Here is a 17,414-nt window from a genome sequence, read left to right on the forward strand (position 1 = left end):
AAAACTGTCTGGGGCAATGTGGCAGGTGCCCATAGGGAGAGCTGGGCACCCACTCTGGGGAGTGTGGGACGCAGCCTGTCCCGGTGAGCAGCAGCTCTCCCTGTGCCCCATAGGTATGAGCGCAGGCTATGCCTACACTTCTCCTCCTCGAGCTTCTCATACATACGCAGCTCTGGCAGAAATGGCTTTCTCCACACCTCTTAACTGTGCATCATTTAAGGTGGATTGAGCCAGGTTTCTCTTGGCCTTGGCCTGTCTGTTAAAAAGTGAATAATGACTGAAGTAACTAACTACGCAGCACCTTACACAGAAACTTAAAGATAAGTTTGCTTCCATATCACTTTTTCACATTTTATTAGTTTTTTCTCTGCATGTTTTGTCAAGTGTCTGTGTGTAGTTTACCAGTCCTCAAGGCACTTAGTTAAAATACACAGATTAACAGTGTACATGACATATGCTATATAAATTAAAATGATGAACCAAAATACCAATATAATACAAGATGTTCTTCTTGAGCTAGAGACAGTTCACAACCTGCAATAAGCCTGTAAGATGAACTTCTACCACAATATATGTGTTGAAAAACAGTAACATAAGGTGGGGAGAGAGAAAGAGAGTTTAGTTTCAACAAAGCAGCATTCAGGATTCAAACATAGTGTATAGGCAGATCTCGTAAATCTTCATGGAATCCTAAAGCTGTCTGTAACCCTTGGGTAGCCACTTTTAGGAGAGAGCCATGAACATGACATGACTTCAGAAGTAGGAAGAGATCTGAAGAAAGCGGGTTACTTGATTCACTGCTCAAGCATTTAATACCTCTTCTCATAGCTTTGATTGTTAGTAGGCCCCTAGAAGGCACCCTATATTCTTTAAATAGGATTGTGGACTATTAGAAGAAAAGACACATGAAAAGTTGCATATTTCAATAGCGTTAGTCTCTAGGGTGCCACAAGTACTCCTTTTCTTTTTGCGAATACAGACTAACACGGCTGCTACTCTGAAACCTGTCAATGTTTAGAATCTTCTTTTAATTTCAACTTAGCACAACAGAGCCATAATCAGAAAAAGTCTTGAAATTGAAGCACTGTCCATACTACAAGCATGTTAAGTAAACTAACATTGTTTAAAATAGGTTAATATGGTTTGCAGCCACATTCAAACTCTTGAATTTACAGTAGTATTTAATAGCTCATGATGAGCTCACACGAGTGTCTAAATCCTCAGCTGTAGATGAGGAGTACACAATGTGGGAGAGACTGAAAAGGTGGCACAAAGCTCACCTTTGTTCTCTGCCATTTCTGAGCCAACTCAATGCCAGGCTAGTTGCCAGCTATACTATAAATGCACAGCATGTGGTTTTCTATTAATTTTATAAACAACATAGCAGTAAGCAGTTATCCAGATGTCTAGGACAAAGAAAAAAATTATTTCAGAGCCAAGCAATCCAAGCTTGTTATCCATGGACAAGCAAAATAGGGTAGAACTGCTGATACCTGTTCCTAGCAGTTTATGACATGGCATTCCCATAAGCTGGATAAAGTAGATTGGCCTAACAAGCTATAACATCCAAAACATACTTGTCATAAAACAGGACAGCCAGCCAGACTGACTTATACGGATTTTGGACCAAGTCTATCAAATCTAGCAAATGGAAATGGTCATGGATTTCAGATAATGACTAAACATATTACTTGTACTGTGAGTTTGAATATTAGAATTCTATTTATTCCAGGCCAGACTGAGCTAGTTTCAGAGGAATTAAAGAAGTTACAAGTTTCTTTGCTGCGATACACAAGACCCACTGGCTGGATACAGGAGAGTTCAAAGTTGGAAATTATACTTTCCTTTATTCTGGACATTCAAATGGACAAGCGAAGCACAGGGATGAGGTTACTACAGAAATGGACAAGAGAACATTGAACAGATGAAAACCGGTGTCTGAACAGATTGTCATAGCAAGGTTTACTACTGCCTATAGTGAACTGTGCATAAATGTGATCTGCTCTTATGCTCCAACAGAAGCAGCAGAAGAGAAAAAGAAGGTCAGATTTTATCAACAGTTGGACAGCACTGTAGATGAGAGTCCTGATCAAGAGATGATTTTGATAATGGGAGATATGAATGCAAACATAGGTAATGGACCTGGTAAGCAAACTAAAAGTGTTAGACTACACAGCATTGGGACAGCTAATGGTAGTGGGAAAAGGTTAAGAACTTGCTGTGAGATGCACAGTATGATTATTGGGGTGTACTTGCTTTCCTTAGAAAGATTACATGGAATTTACCAGATGACCCAATCAAAAACCAGATTGGCCACATTATTAGTATCAATAAAAAGGCATAAAAGGTCACTGCTGGATTTTAGAGTCCAGAAGTGCCCAGTGTGGCAGTGAACATGAACTACTAATGGGAAAGATTAATTTTAAGTCCAAGAAAACCCTTGGTGGAACTAGACCCAAATTTGATCTTAAGTTAAAAGGAAAGTTCTATGATGGAGGCATACAAGGTGATGTTTGGCAGGCCTTTCAGGCCATTAATTTTTGATGATGAAGAAATCTCATTTCAGACTGGGATATGAAATATTAAGGATCCATTACAAAATACACCTTCCAGTATCTTCCTCTGCTGTAAGCAAACAATGACAATGGTAAAAGTGTAAACAAGCTGACTTCTGGACAAGTAGAAGTAAAAGTGTTGTGTGCCGTGGTAAAGAAATCACAAACATTGGACAAGCAAAAGTTCTGGAAAAAAGAGGCTCCAAAACTAGAGGAGGCATCAAGAAAATAAGATATAAAAATGATATACAAAAAGGTTGTATGCAAACACAATCAGGCCAACAATACAAGTGTAACCCTTCTGCCCGTCAGAGTTGGCAGCAACAAGGGCCGGGTTCAATATCTAGGGGTTCCATTCCAATAACACAATGCAAACCGGCTCGAGCCCCCACCCAGTGACCTGGGACAAATATATACCACCCCCGCTGGGCGCCTCCAAGAGGCAATACTTCCCCTCTCGCAAGCACATAGTCTGAGTGTAGCAAAAGTCTTTTAATAACAGAGAGAAACAATGTGGCATTATGTTGGGGAAACACCACCAACCGGATTCATAACACAACCCATGAGCAAAAGCAACCCCACCCCAGGCAAATTGGGGCATGCCCTTTTCCCTTTGGTTCTTGAGTCCAGCAACCCCAAAAGTCCAATGCCCCAAAAGTCTCTGTCCCTGGTCAGGGCAGCCCCAGAGTTCGAAAGTTTATCGGCGGAGCTTTACCTCCCAACCTGGGTGGAAATGGGACGGGGGTAAGAGGCACCTTACGTGATCTGAAGCTGACCGCCCCATAGCTCCATAGCGGCGCTCCGCTCCGCTCCGCCAGCCGCCCCACAAAACTCCTTCGCGCAGCTGCACTCCGCTCCGCCAGCCGCCCCACGAACTCCTTCGCTCAGCTGCGCTCCGCTCCGCCAGCCGCCCCACGAACTCCTTCACTCAGCTCCACGGCCCACAAGCAGCTCCTGCCATCCACACACTGCTCCGTGTCGAACTGCTTCACCAGCCGTCCCGCAAACTGCTCCACAATATATCTTCAGGCTCCCCCACTGCTTAACACAACACTCAGTGATTTCAGCTCTTAGGTGAATTCAGCTTGTAGTAGGGGAGCCCCAGTGCTAGTGCACTGTCAGCCCAAAGTGAGCTCAGCAGCCTATAACTAGACTTCTAATGAAATCAAAATTAGCTCTGATATTCCACAGTGGAGAGAGGAGGAAGTGCAATCAGCATGTAAGGCCCTCACCAAGGGGCCCATGCCACCAAGTATTAATACTTGTCCCCAGCCTCTCTTCATTCACACAGTTTTGGAACCCATGACCCTTGCCTAGCGAGTGCTACTTAGATGATGGTGAATCCCTCCATCGTAACAAAAGGCCAAGTACAGTTCCAAGCACAGTTCCCATAATCAGGGTAATAACAATTTATTCTTCCTGCCCCAATAACAGAGACACTGGGGATCCCACAGCAGCCAAAGTGACCATTTGGGCAGCTATGGTCTCATTCTAGGCGTGGTGGGTGTGCCTATGCAAATGAGATCGGCCCCTGAAGTTCTTTTCCACAACTTGCCACACCTCACCACCAGATGTCAGGGTGGAGCTCATCCTGACACTGCTTACACAAGCAGTAAGAAAGGCTAACAATAAACTGACAGCAATTGCCAAATAGGTGCTGGAAGTTTGGAAGGAGCATTTTGAAAAAAGTGATGAGTCCTGTAATATATCCAGATGCAAATATTCTAGACATGCTAGATGAACAGGGCAGCTCGCAAGGCAGAACAGATATCAGCACTGAACCATCATAGAAAAAGAAATAGATAAAGCAGTGAAGCAGTTAAAAAATGGGATGTAAAAAATCCAAGGGAAGTGAATCCAAAGGCAAATTTGATCCACACTCCAATCCAACAGGCTCGTTGATGACAACTTCTGAGCAGGGAGACATAGAATATTTGATTCTCAGTTCCAAAACTGTAGATACTTCAGAATCCCTGAGCAGTAAAGTAGAAAGAAAGAGCATGAGCAGTGTATAGTATGAGCTTGACTGAGTATCCGTTGCTCCAACTGAAGTCGGTGAGAGTTGCCAGAGCTTAGCACCTCTGAAAAAACCCAGAAACAAAAACAAAAACAGGTTCCATATCACAGCGAACTGTACTGATATAATTTTAATGGGAAAATAGTAGTTGTGCTAAAATGCTTTAATATGAACTTTGGCTTGGGTTTTATATTTTAATACTTGTATTAGGCTCTCTCGACAGACTTTTATTACTTCTGAAAACTGGGAAAATATAATGCATGGAATTGAGGAGGGAATTTATTCATATTTTATGCACAGCCTTGTCTTAAATGCCTCTGACTCACAACAGTTATTTTTGCACTGAAAATAACATTTGTTTTCCCCCAGATCAGCAGTTCCCAGAGCCATGGGGAGCTTCCAGTCACTGCTTGTTTCCTAGACTCCAGAAACTGTCTGCTTTAGAATCTCGTCCATGTAAAAATAATCCTATGTGACCATCTCAGCATCTAAGATAGCACAAAATAAAAACAACACGAACACAGCTCCATAGTACATTATATTCAGTTATTTTTAGCAACTCTGTGCACTACCATTGGTTACCCGTTGCTAATAACAGTTTTGCAGGCACACCTTGTTTCTTTGCAATAGAGTCATAAAAATTCTTGGCTCTGTGCTAGGTTTCTGTGGTACCAGAGATGGATCCATTTTTATTGACTTAATCTGACTAGGAAATATCTGCCACACAATTGGGCTGTTGCCTGGCAAATTATTAATTGTGATGATACCACATCTATCAAAGTTGTTCTGAATTATTCAAATGTGGAGCTGGTGTTTAACGGCTACTCTTGCAATCTACTCAAAAAGTGGGGAAAGTACTTTAAAAAGGGTGAAATGAAAGATATATACGCACCATGGATAAAGAAAAAAAATCATTGAAAGATCTCTGGTCCTTTTACTCTCTTTTTTGTATAGCTAGCAGCTCCATTTCTCTGATCCAGGATCCTAGCCACATCCACACTGGCAGGTCTGTTCTTCAGCACCCCGACAGTTTCTCTGTATTCTGCTTCCTGCTGAGCCTTATACATGTTTCTAGGAGCACAACTCAGATGCATTGAATCAGTCATGTGGGAGCAGCACAAATAATAGAGGGGGAAAAAGAGGAGGAGGATTTCTGAGATTAGGGAATTTGACTGAAGGGTCAAAACCCACGTATTATCCACAACATGTATACCTCAAATAAGTTTTAAACAGTGGCAAAATAGCGACTGGCCTCCATGCAAGGAGATAGGCAAGGATGCAAAGGGTCTCATAGCTCTTACGCACTTGGCCAATCACAGTGGCAGTACTCGTGCTTTCCTGAATGCAAAGACTGTTCCCTGTTGTCAGCTCTAGTACCTCAGAGGGCATAGCTATAACCCTCCTTTCTTCCATGTCAGCCAGCAAAACTGTTTCTGCATGGGTATGGAGAAGTGGGGCAATGCAGGCTATACCCTATATGAGGGTGATGCAGCAACTGTGCTCTCTCTGCTCTTGGAAACATTGTGCCTCATTAAAAATACAAAGCCTCCAGGAAATTGCACGGAGATGGTGCACCTCCTTACCTACCTTTCCCCTGAACAACCTTGTAGTGAGCCAGTTTAGCTCTTGGACACCACAGGGAAATGCGCTGCACCTCCTGGGAGTTTAAATCAGGAGGTAATGAAAATCTTGCTAGAAACCCTGATTTCCATGGCAAAGACACTTGGAAAGGCATTTGAACAACAGGTAGAGCTCTCCCAAGGTTTTGCCTAGCTAAGAAAGACATTTAGACAGGCTTCAGACATCCACCTAACACATCTAAGGTGATGGAGTGTTTAACACCAGTCAGATTGGGAACAGGATGCTTATTACTCGAGGTCTGGGAAAGGATGGGCCCCAACTTCATCTTTCAAGGTGGGCTGTGATCATAGAGGGGAGAGGGATAGCTCAGTGGTTTGAGCATTGGCCTGCTAAACCCAGGGTTGGCAGTTCAAACCTTGAGGGGGCCATTTAGGGATCTTGGGCAAAAATTGGGGATTGGTCCTGCTTTGAGTAGAGGGTTGGACTAGATGGTCTCCTGAGGTCCCTTCCAACCCTGATATTCTATGATTCTATAGTAAGTGAGGGAAGTCATGGTTGTACTTGGAGGGGATGTCCCCACATTGTAGGACACTGAGCAGCTGTACATTTGGCACATGATCTTAAAATGCTTCTCTGAACTTTAAAAGGTTGGCTTAGCATTGCTGCAGAACTCACAACTTGGGAGACTTTCAGAGCTCTGGCTTCATAAACACTTACATAGACAATCTCACCAAAAATAGAACTGAGATGCCACTCTATTCTTTTTTTATTATTTTTGATTAAGGATTTTGAGAGTCTTATTGCCATAGCAACAAAAAGAAAAGACTAGCTGATTAAATGTTATATTTCACAGAGGGAATAAAACCAAACATATTGCACTGTACATCAAAACATACACAAACCCAGCACATTAATTAAAAATAGAAAAAGCTTTAATAAAGCTGGATTCTTGCTCATAAAACAGAGAGGCAAAATTGCTTGGTGATGCTGCCCAGCCATGCTGCTGCAGCCTGATTAAACCCATCTTTGGGAGGCCCATGCATTTGAAGCAGGACAATTACTCAGAACACTAGGGCACAAAAACCTGGGCCAGTGGGTGACAGTCAGAAATTGCTGCTGTATAGAGGGTTGAAAATAAATAAGTTTCTATTTTTTTAAGTGAAAATGGACACACAGCTTTATTGAAGATGTTCAGGGATTGCTCAGTAAATGAGTCATGAGTCCATTCAGTGGCCATTATATCTCACCTCTTGCGGATTGCAACTTCTCCATAGAAATACTACTTTATTATATACACACCCTTAGCTATACTGTTTAGTCAACCAAATCCAGATGGACCCCCAACATTTTATCAATCAAGCATTTTTAAGGTGTAAAAGCATGTACAAGCTGAATGTACAAACCCAAAGCATGATTACAAGCAATTATTTTGAAAATGTGTTGTAACATTTGCTGTGAGCGCTCACTTAAAGGCAACAAAGTGAATGTGATTGAGAGGCTTGTGCGGTGCCAGTTTTCAGTTTGCAACAGAGTTACACACACACACTTTTTCAATATGGGACTCAAAAATGTAAGAACCGCTTGTATAGATCTCTGGAACATCAGTAAGGAAAGCAAAACTCCTTGGAGTGATTCTTAAAGAGGAGGAGAATCCAATCCAACCTTTCCAATTACTGCATTTTAAAAAAAACCCTGTTACATAAATCTGTTACTCACAAGAGGGCCAATCCTAATTAAAGATGGGATTGGGATACCTTCACACCATCATTGCATGCTCCCTTCCTCCCAGCATCTCTCCAGCTCACCAACCTATCCTGTCCTCTTCCTTTAGCATTTTGTCCTCTAAACATGTGTCCACGGACAAGCTCACTGGCAGCCACCAACATCTGCCTGCACAACAGTGTTACATGGATGTCATAAATATACAGGGAAGGGTAAACACCTTTAAATCCCTCCTGGCCAGAGGAAAAACCCTTTCACCTGTAAAGGGTTAAGAAGCTAAGATAACCTCGCTGGCACCTGACCAAAATGACCAACGAGGAGACAAGATACTTTCAAAGCTGGGGGGGGGGGGTGGAACAAAGGGTCCTCTCTCTGTCTGTGTGATGCTTTTGCCAGGACCAGAGCAGGAATGCAGGTCAGAACTCCTGTAAAGAGTTAGTAAGCAATCTAGTTAGAGATGCATTAGATTCTGTTTTGTTTAAATGGCTGATAAAATAAGTTGTGCTGAATGGGATGTATATTCCTGTTTTTGTGTCTTTTTGTAACTTAAGGTTTTGCCTAGAGGGATTCTCTATGTTTTGAATCTGATTACTCTGTAAGGTATTTACCGTCTGATTTTACAGAGGTGATTCTGTTATTTTTTCTTTAATTAAAATTCTTCTTTTAAGAACCTGATTGCTTTTTGGTTGTTCTTAAGATCCCGGGTTTGGGTCTGTGTTCACCTATGCAAATTGGTGAGGATTTTTATCAAGCCTTCCCCAGGAAAGGGGGTGTAGTGTTTGGGGGGATATTTTCGGGGGGAGACATTTCCAAGTGGGCACTTGCCCTGTTATTTTTGTTAGACACTTTGTTGGTGGCAGCATAAAGGTTCAAGGACAAAAGGTAAAAGTTTGTACCTTGGGGAAGTTTTAACCTAAGCTGGTAAGAATAAGCTTAGGGGGTCTTTCATGCAGGTCCCCACATCAGTACCCTAGAGTTCAGAGTGGGGAAGGAACCTTGACAATAGATGTTAGGATTCAAAATGTCCGGCCCTTCGAAAGTCTACCATGAAAATATCAAAGTATAACTCTACCCAAGTTATCTACTTCAGTTTGAATATTACTGTGCATATTACTGTAGCGCTTAGAGTTCCCAGACTAGACTCCCCCATTGTGCAAGGTGCTGTACATCAATATATATTTTTTTTGAACACTGAGTCTAGAATTTTCAGAAGGTAACAGAGCCAGCTTGTTGTCCTACACAATACTCCTAAGTAAGAGACCCAAACTGGAGTCCTTCTGATAAGGACTGGGAATGCTGTGAAACACAGGATCCCCTCAGCCTAAATGATTGTCTCAGTGAACTAGAACTTTGATGGCAGTTGTGACATTATACTCCATATTCTTTATGAAAATATGTTTATGGTAGGAATATCATATAACTAAGATATGCTTTAAGCAAGATAACTCTTGTAAGGTATCATTTGAAAGGTTATAATGTACTGAATATGATCATCCCTATTTGAATGCATGTATCATTTCTTTCAGAGTAGCAGCCGTGTTAGTCTGTATCCGCAAAAAGAAAAGGAGTACTTGTGGCACCTTAGAGACTAAAATTTATTTGAGCATAAGCTTTCGTGAGCTACAGCTCACTTCATTGGATGAAGTGAGCTGTAGCTCACGAAAGCTTATGCTCAAATAAATTTGTTAGTCACTAAGGTGCCACAAGTACTCCTTTTCTTTTTGTATCATTTCTGCATCTGAAATTAGGAATACTGACTATGTATCTATATTTCAGCTGTGTTGCTTTGGGTGACGCCCACTGCTAACACTTCAGGTACAGCAATGAAAAAGCCCGACAGTGCTGAGGGCCCATCAGCAAGAAACGATGGACTGTAAAAGAGCTTAGTCTTCCTATGAATGTGTGGGTCAGCCTGTGAAGAATGGCTATAGGGGCCCTATAGAGGCATGTGACCATGTCACCTGATACTGGAACTCATCTTGAATTCTGAACTTTTCCACAAGAAGCTGGGTGTGTGTGTCAGACTAGGAAACAAAGGACTCCTACCTTATACAAATCCTATTTAAGGGTGGGGAGTGAGGTAATTCAGGTCATCAGTTCTCCCCTGCTACCCCACCCAAGATGACAGCGGGAAACAACTAAGATTGAACTGGGGGAAAGAACAGGACCCAGGCTGGAAGGGCATCTGGCCTGTGAAGAAGATTATTAGAACCACATTTAGAGTGGGAACTTACATGTAACCAGTTTCTTTAGTGTATTAAGGTTAGTTTGCATGCTCTGTTTCATTTTCTTAGTAATCTACCTTGTTCTGTCTGCTATCTCCTTAACTACTTAAAATACACCTGTTATAGTTAATACATTTATTTCTGGTTTACAATATAACCCAGTTTATGTGATTTCTAAGTGGGGGGCGAGAAGGTGTGCATACCCTCCTCCTCATCAAGGGAAGAGGCGAATTTCATACAATTTTGGGTTTGTACTCCAAGGGGATGGTGGACATCTGGCTGTTGTGGCCAACCCCTTAATCTGAGCCTTCTCAGAGAGGATCTCTGTCTCTCTGTGCAGCTGGGTGTGGCCCTGTTTGTGTGCTTGACTGGAAAAGGCTGGGGAGCCTAGCCTTGCAAGACCAGGTAAAAGGGGGCCCAGGCTGGCAGAATAGTCTGCCTGAGTGGCATCCCAGCACACCAGATGACATCCAAGAGGATCCAACCCATTCCAGTAGTGGCTGTGAGGTTTGGAGAAATAGGTATGTGAGTGAAGAGGGCCTGAGTTCTAATCCAGGCTTTGTTGGTGACACATTGCGTGGCATTTGGCAAGTCCTTAGCCTTCTGTCTCAGTTGGTAATATAGATAACAATACTTAGCCACCCACCTCACAAGTTGTGAGGATTAACAGTCAATGTCTGTACAGGGCTTTGAACAAATAAAGGGCTGTAAAACTAACTCTATGTGTTATTAGTAACAAGGTTGAAGAAAAAATACAGTCCTCAGGGTTTTACCTTACAGGGATATGGAACCTTCATGGAATGAAAACCACAGTTCTGTGGAAGAAAAGCATTTGCAAGTAGGGCAGTAGTGAAAAGACACTAAGGGCCTCATGTACTGAACACCCACAATTTCCAATGCAGTCAGTGGGAACTGCAGTTGCTCAGCAACTCTGAAAATCAGGTACAGCAGCACATAACTGTGGGGAACAGCAGGACTGGGTAGATAAAAAGCTTTATCTTTATGAACAAAGAAAGATCTCTTTGTTGCTGGACCTGTAGGCTAACCAGATCTGAACCCGCACTCCTCTGAAATATAAGTGACAGCTGATTACTTTTCCTTCTTTCTTCAGAATTTAAGGAAGGAGGTAGTCTGTTTCTGTTTACCTTTTGCAAATTCTTTAAATAGCTCTCCACAAAGGACTTACATATGTTCACTACCTGGCAGGTTGAGGCAGATTTCTAGAGACTGTTGTCCCACAAGGCTTGAAAGTCTGTTAATCTCTGTTTAATATTGTAATTTTATGATTCATTAGTTAAAAGAAAAAGAAAAGGAGTACTTGTGGCACCTTAGAGACTAACCAATTTATTTGAGCATGAGCTTTTGTGAGCTACAGCTCACTTCATCGGTGTAGCTCACGAAAGCTCATGCTCAAATAAATTGGTTAGTCTCTAAGGTGCCACAAATACTCCTTTTCTTTTTGTGAATACAGACTAACACGGCTGTTACTCTGAAACCTGTCATTAGTTAAAATGTAATTCTTGGATTATTTCCTTGTGATAGTAATCCAGGTAAATGCCATCACAACATGCATTTAGTATACTTAGCATGCATCACAGAAGTGCCAGCCCAGCACACCCCTCCTGGCTCAAAGTGGTATTGCAGCAGCTCTGCCTCGGTTTCCCCAGTGTCTTCTCTGGCCATAGGAGTAAATTGGCCCTCCATCAAGGCCACGTAAGAGACTCCAGCCTCTTTCAGGGCTTCAGAGTCTTTCACGTAAAATCCAATAGAAAATAACAAAGCAACCAAATCTTCAGCCCAGCTGGACTCAGGTGCTAGCCTCATTCTTTACAGGCTAGCCCCAATAGCAATAAACTGTTCCAACACCAAGCCCCGTCCCTGGGCTTCAATCTCACCACCCAGGAGAGGGCACACTCTTCTACCCAGGGTTTGAGGCAGGCTGTAGCCCAGATCAGCTCCTGTCTCTAGCTAGGCTCCTTGCCTACCTGCTCTACTTCCCAGCCAGCCCTCAACTTCTAGGCTTCCCACCTTTTAAATTCAATGTTGCATTAGGTGTAGTGGGGCAGGGCTAATTTAACATGGATGACTGGCCCAAGGCCTCTGGCCCTTGAAGAGGTAGGCCGTCCCATTACAACATGCAATGCCACACGTTGGGGTTCTATCATCTTCTCAGCATGGCAATGATTTAGGGGACTTGGGGACACATAGTAGGAAAGCTGAATGCTCATAAAAATATAAGAATGGCCATACTGGGTCAGACGAAAGGTCCATCCAGCCCAGTATCCTGTCTACCGACAGTGTCCAATGCCAGGTATCCCAGAGGGAGTGAACTTAACAGGTAATGCTCAAGTGATCTCTCTCCTGCCATCCATCTCCACCCTCTGACAAACAGAGGCTAGGGACACCATTCCTTACCCATCCTGGCTAATAGCCATTAATGGATTTAACCTCCATGAATTTATCCAGTTCTCTTTTAAACCTGTTATAGCCCTAGCCTTCACAACCTCCTCAGGCAAGGAGTTCCACAGGTTGACTCTGCGCTGAGTGACGAAGAACTTCCTTTTATTTGTTTTAAACCTGCTACCCATTAATTTCATTTGGTGGCCCCTAGTTCTTATATTAAGGGAACAAGTAAATAACTTTTCCTTATTCACTTTCTCCACACCACTCATGATTTTATATACCTCTATTGTATCCCCCCTTAGTTTCCTCTTTTCCAAGCTGAAAAGTCCTAGCCTCTTTAATCTCTCCTTATATAGGACCCGTTCCAAACCCCTAATCATTTTAGTTGCCCTTTTCTGAACCTTTTCTAATGCCATTTAATGCCCCTCATCTCAATCTTTTTTTGAGATGAGGGGACCACATCTGTACACAGTATTCAAGATGTGGGCGTACCATGGATTTATATAAGGGCAATAATATATTCTCTGTCTTATTCTCTATCCCTTTTTTAATGATTCCTAACATCCCGTTTGCTTTTTTGACTGCCGCTGCACACTGCGTGGACGTCTTCAGAGAACTATCCACGATGACTCCAAGATCTCCTGATTAGTTGTAGCTAAATTAGCCCCCATCATATTGTATGGATAGTTGGGGTTATTTTTTCCAGCGTGCATTACTTTACATTTATCCACATTAAATTTCATTTGCCATTTTGACAGGTTTCAGAGTAGCAGCCGTGTTGGTCTCTATTCGCAAAAAGAAAAGGAATACTTGTGGCACCTTAGAGACTAACTAATTTATTTGCTATTTTGTTGCCCAGTCGCTTAGTTTTGTGAGATCTTTTTGAAGTTCTTCACAGTCTGCTTTGGTCTTACCTATCTTGAGCAGTTTAGTATCATCTGCAAACTTTGCTACCTCACTGTTTACCCCTTTCTCCAGATCATTTATGAATAAGTTGAATAGGATTAGTCCTAGGACTGACCCTTGGGGAACCCCACTAGTTACCCCTCTCCCATTCTGAAAATTTACCATTTATTCCTATCCTTTGTTCCCTGTCTTTTAACCAGTTCTCAATCCATGAAAGGATCGTCTCTCTTATCCCATGACAACTTAATTTACGTAAGAGCCTTTGGTGAGGGACCTTGTCAATGGCATTCTGGAAATCTAAATACAGTATGTCCACTGGTTCCCCCTTGTCCACATGTTTGTTGACCCCCTCAAAGAACTCTAATAGATTAGTAAGACATGATCTCCCTTTACAGAAACCACGTTGACTTTTGTGCAACAATGTATGTTCTTCTATGTGGCTGACAATTTTATTCTTTACTATTGTTTCAACTAATTTGCCTGGTATTGATGGTCTGTAATTGCCAGGATCACTTCTAGAGCCCTTCTTAAATATTGGTGTTACATTAGCTATCTTCCAGTCATTGGGTACAGTAGTTCATTTAAAGGACAGGTTACAAACCATAGTTAATAGTTCTGCAATTTCACATTTGAGTTCTTTCAGAACTCTTGGGTGAATGCCATCTGGTCCCGGTGACTTGTTACTGTTAAGTTTCTCAATTAATTGCAAAACCTTCCCTAGTGACACTTCAATCTGTGACAATTCCTCAGATTTGTCACCTACAAAAGATGGCTCAGGTTTGGTAATCTCCCTAACATGCTCAGCCATGAAGACTGAAGCAAAGAATTCATTTAGTTTCTCTGCAATGACTTTATCGTCTTTAAGTGTTCCTTTTGTATCTCGATCGTCCCGGGGCCCCACTGGTTGTTTAGCGGGCTTCCTGATTCTGATGTACTTAAAAAACATTTTGTTACTACCTTTTGAGTTTTTGGCTAGCTGTTGTTCAAACTCCTTTTTGGCTTTTCTTATCACATTTTTACATTTAATTTGGCAATGTTTATGCTGCTTTCCATTTACCTCACTAGGATTTGACTTCCTTGTTAAGCCACGGTGGCTCTTTTTTAGTTGTGTTTTTTAATTTGGGGTATACATTTAGAGCTGAGCCTCTATTATGGTGTCTTTGAAAAGTGTCCATGCAGCTTGTCTGGACACTCTAGTCACTCTACCTTTTAATTTCTGTTTAACTAATCTCCTCATGTCTGCATAGTTCCCCTTTCTGAAATTAAATGCCACAGTGTTAGACTGTTGGGGTGTTCTTCCCATCACAGGAATGTTAAATGTTATTATATTATGGTCAATATTTCCAAGCGGTCAAGTTATAGTTACCTCTTGGACCAAATCCTGTGCTCCACTCAGGACTAGATCGAGAGTTGCCTCTCCCCTTGTGGGTTCCTGTACCAGCTAAGCCAGGAAGCAGTCATTTAAAGTATCGAGAAATTTTGTCTCTACATTTTGTCCTGAGGTGACATGTACCCAGTCAATATGGGGATAATTGAAATCCCCCACTATTATTGAGTTTTTTATTTTGATAGCCTCTCTAATCTCCCTTAGCATTTCATCATCACTATCACTGTCCTGGTCAGGTGGTCGATAATAGATCCCTACTGTTATATTCTTATTAGAGCATGGAATTACTATCCATAGAGATTCTATGGAACATGTGGATTCATTTAAGATTTTTATTTCATTTGATTCTACATTTTCTTTCACATATAGTGCTACTCCCACTTCCCCCCAACCCCCGCATGACCTGTTCTGTCCTTCCGATATATTTTGTATCCCTGAATGATTGTGTCCCATTGATTGTACTCAGTCCACCAGGTTTCTGTGATGCATATTATATCAATATCCTCCTTTAACACAAGGCACTCTAGTTCACCCATCTTATTATTTAGACTTCTAGCATTTGTGTACAAGCACTTTAAAAACTTGTCACTGTTTATTTGTCTGCCCTTTTCTGATGTGTCAGATTCTTTATGTGAAAAGAAAAGGAGTACTAGTGGCACCTTAGAGACTAACCAATTTATTTGAGCATAAGCTTTCGTGAGCTACAGCTCACTTCATCGGATGCATACTGTGGAAAGTTTAGAAGATCTTATTATATACACACAAAGCATGAAAAAAATACCTTCTCCCACCCCACTCTCCTGCTGGTAATAGCTTATCTAAAGTGATCACTCTCCTTACAATGTGTATGATAATCAAGTTGGGCCATTTCCAGCACAAATCCAGGGTTTAACAAGAACGTCTTGGGGGAGGGGGGTTAGGAAAAAACAAGGGGAAATAGGCTACCTTGCATAATGACTAAGCCACTCCCAGTCTCTATTCAAGCCTAAGTTAATTGTATCCAATTTGCAAATGAATTCCAATTCAGCAGTTTCTCGCTGGAGTCTGGATTTGAAGTTTTTTTGTTGTAAAATAGCGACTTTCATGTCTGTAATCGTGTGACCAGAGAGATTGAAGTATTCTCCAACTGGTTTATGAATGGAACACTATTACCAGCAGGATAGTGGGGTGGGAGGAGGTATGTTTTTCATGCTTTGTGTGTATATAATAAGATCTTCTAAACTTTCCACAGTATGCATCCGATGAAGTGAGCTGTAGCTCACGAAAGTTTATGCTCAAATAAATTGGTTAGTCTCTAAGGTGCCACAAGTACTCCTTTTCTTTTTGCGAATACAGACTAACACGGCTGTTACTCTGAAACCTGACATTCTTTATGTGAATGTTTCTCATCTGATCTAGCCCATACTTTATCCTCTTCCATCCTCTCCTCCTGACTAAACCCTAGAGAATCTCTATCAATAGACTCTCCTCTAAGAGAAGTCTCTGTCTGATCCACATGCCCCTCTGCAGCAATCAGCTTTCCCCCATCTCTTCGTTTAAAAACTGCTCTGCAACCTTTTTAATGTTAAGTGCCAGCAGTCTGGATCCACTTTGGTTTAGGTGGAGCCCATCCTTCCTGTATATGCTCCCCCTATCCCAAAAGTTTCCCCAGTTCCTAATAAATCTAAACCCCTCCTCTCTACACCATCGTCTCATCCACGCATCAAGACTCTGAAGCTCTGCCTGCCTACCTGGCCCTGTGCATGGAACTGGAAGCATTTCTGGGAATGCCACCATAGAGGTCCTGGATTTCAGTCTTTCCTAGCAGCCTAAATTTGGCCTCCAGGACATCTCTCCTACCCTTCCCTATGTCATTGGTACCTACATGTACCACGACCACCGGCTCCTCCCCAGCACTATACGAAAGTCTGCTAGATGCCTTGAGAGATCCGTACACTCATTGTGTGGCGCTGTCGAACTCACTGAAATTTTCTAGGCAGAGGAGTGTCAAAAATTAGGCTGCCTGTCTGGGCATCCAGACTCCTTTGTTACTGTGGCTCCTGCTGCATACTTAAGCCCCAGAATATTCTGATGACAGATGTCATAGGAGGCAATAGGACTCAGCCAGTGCTATGCTCATTTGTTGCCAAACACCAGTTCCCTTAGACTGTTCTGGGTTCCCAGAACACAGGGAGAAAGCTAATGGGGGCCACTGGGTTATAGGGAGAAGCTTTGGACATGTAGGAACCGTGCAAACTATCACAAAGGGACATGATGCTTGGATGGGTGTGGACAACCTCTCTATCTTCTAAATCTTCCTACTCATATTAATTTGCAGAAGAAGTGTTAAAGAAGAGGAATGTACTCTGGGTAAGGACCACACCTTAAAATCATACATTTATTGTAACAATTCAAGCCCACATGAGGAAACATCCTTGGTCAGCATTCTGAATATCATCCTGAACAAAGGGGGACAGTCACCCATAACATGTTAAGTTATTCTTTGTGACCTTCTTAATGGGACATGAAAGCACAGGGGAGTGTGGAAAAGGGAGAACTAGGCCATGCAGTCCCTGCAGGTGCTTTGGATATGCTCCCTCATTGCAGGCTCCTAGAGAGAGAGAGAGAGAGAGAAACCA

This window comes from Lepidochelys kempii, chromosome 2 (assembly GCF_965140285.1).
Source record: "Lepidochelys kempii isolate rLepKem1 chromosome 2, rLepKem1.hap1, whole genome shotgun sequence".
Taxonomy (NCBI): domain Eukaryota; kingdom Metazoa; phylum Chordata; order Testudines; family Cheloniidae; genus Lepidochelys; species Lepidochelys kempii.